Consider the following 2024-nt stretch of genomic DNA (forward strand, 5'->3'; position numbering starts at 1 on the left):
TTTGGCAGGGAGGCTCAGGAGTGGGGGATTGGGGTGCAGTGGACGGGCTGGCTGTCTAGGTGAGGAGATTTAGTGACCCTCAGGTGCAGAAGAGAGGAAAAGAAGGAGGAATTGGCAGTGGCCATGGACAAGAAGAGGAGGCTCTTAGCAAGCCTGGCTAGCTCAGTCAGTAGAGCATCAGGCTCTTAATGAGAGGGGCCACGGTTTGAGCTGCTGTCCAGGGACTCAGCTTTTAAGTTGTCTTGTGTGCCAAGAGCCAAATGATTCCTGGTGGTGCCCAGAGCCATGTGTGGGACAGAGAGGCTGAGACTTGTGGCACCTGCTCTGCGGCAGGGATCCTGGCAGCTCAGACTCAGGGAAGGCTTCTGCGCTCAGAGGTGCTGACTTTGAGAGTTCCCAGGCAGTGCTGAATGCCTGCTCCACCTCAGGCCCTGCCCCCAAACCATCAAATCTCTTCCTATTCGACCCTGCCCCACTTCTTTCTCTCCTCACTCCTCCAGCACACCCCATCAATGGCCAGCAGGAGGCGCTGAAGGAGAAGAGGAGGAGCTTATCAGCCAGGCTTGCTAGCAGGTGGGAGGTGCCAGGGCAGAGTTGGCTGCTGGGCAACCTTTTTTTTTTCTCTCTGTTGCTTCTGCAGCCCCCATGGATTCGCTGACTTGGCTCCTTTCACACGCTAGAGAGAGAAGCAGAACCAGGGCTATGGCTGATCTATGGGGCACTAGGTGAGTGCCAGAGGCTTCAGGTGCTGAGAAGTGGTGTCCCAGGAATCTCTATGAAAGGAGCAGAACAGGATTTACTTGGGGTGGGGAGAGAATTGAGAGTGTCTCAGGGGGTTGTACAGAGGTATTGCCCGGGTTAGAGAGTAGCTAAAACACAGGCCTTACTGTGAGCAGGATTTGAACCTGCGCAGGAGAACCCTATTGGATTTCAACTCTAACGCCTTAACCACTCAGCCATCACAGCTGTGAGCACAAAACTGCCCCACTGCCAGAGAAACTGGTAAAGAATCACAATGCCCAGGTGTGAAGTCATCTGAACTACAGATTTCCCACAGCAAACCTGGCTCCCAAAGCACAGGGGGGATTTGGGTTTGTTCTCTTTGCTCAGCCATGTGCAGTCGCACAGAGAGCGCGTTTAAAAGTCTCCCCTCCCACAGAGCGGGAATGGGAAATGATTCTCAACTTGAAGCCTGATGTGAATGAGGATGTCCGGACCACAGGGCCAGGGACTGGCCTTTGCTATAGAAACCAGTGACACACGGAACCAGGCTAAGGAAAATGTTTCCTGGAGTCAATAACTGGAATAGCAGCAGTATTGTGCGGAGAAATGTCTCACAAGAGGAGTCAGCACATTGGTGGTTCAGTAGCAGAAGTCACAGATACAGCGGGGGAGGTCTGTGGATCGGGAGTGAGGGGCACTGGCAGAGCAGTGAGAGGGGAGCCCAGGGCTGGGATAACAGGGGCTGTGGGTCAGGACAAGCAGTTCTGCGCAGAGTGTTCAGAGGTGCCCTGTATCTGCCCTTTCTCTGCACCGTCCCTGCTCCCAGAATGCACCAGGCCCTGGACTGAACTCTTCCCCTGCAGGCTGAGCTGGTTTTGTTTGCTGTGATCCTGTTGGATGGGCAGGAGGGGAAGTGACAGTCCCAGCCCACAGCCAATGCCCCCCTGTCACCCAGCACCCTCGGCCCTGGATCCACCCAGCCTAGTAGAGAACTCAGCAGGGCAGGTCAGCCAGGAGCTGTGCCCTGCCAGGCGCTCAGGGATATCTACCCTGCAGCTGGGGGATCTCCCCAGCGTGGTCCATGGGAGCTCACGCACTAATGGGGTAGCGGCAGCAGCTGTGTGGTGGGTTGGGCTGGTGACCCGGGTCCATCTCCTGGGGTCGGTTGGGTTCATGCTCAGACGACTGGCCCAGTTACCGGCCGAGCCCCCCAGCCACGCTGCTGCTGTTAGCGCACTAGCCTTGGGTGGAAGCTGCTGGCTGGCTGGACCCTGAGGGTGGATCCGGCACTAGGGGAAACC

The 2024-nt window shown here is 56.6% G+C and overlaps 1 non-coding gene across 1 annotated transcript; it reads right to left on the reverse strand.

The window, feature by feature from the left end:
• Positions 1-884: 884 nt before the first annotated feature.
• TRNAS-UGA lies at positions 885-966 on the reverse strand. Its single transcript has one exon. It is a non-coding gene; the product is annotated as a tRNA-Ser (tRNA).
• Between the last annotated feature and the right edge of the window lie 1058 nt (positions 967-2024).

This window comes from Gopherus evgoodei, unplaced genomic scaffold (assembly GCF_007399415.2).
Source record: "Gopherus evgoodei ecotype Sinaloan lineage unplaced genomic scaffold, rGopEvg1_v1.p scaffold_101_arrow_ctg1, whole genome shotgun sequence".
NCBI lineage: Eukaryota > Metazoa > Chordata > Testudines > Testudinidae > Gopherus > Gopherus evgoodei.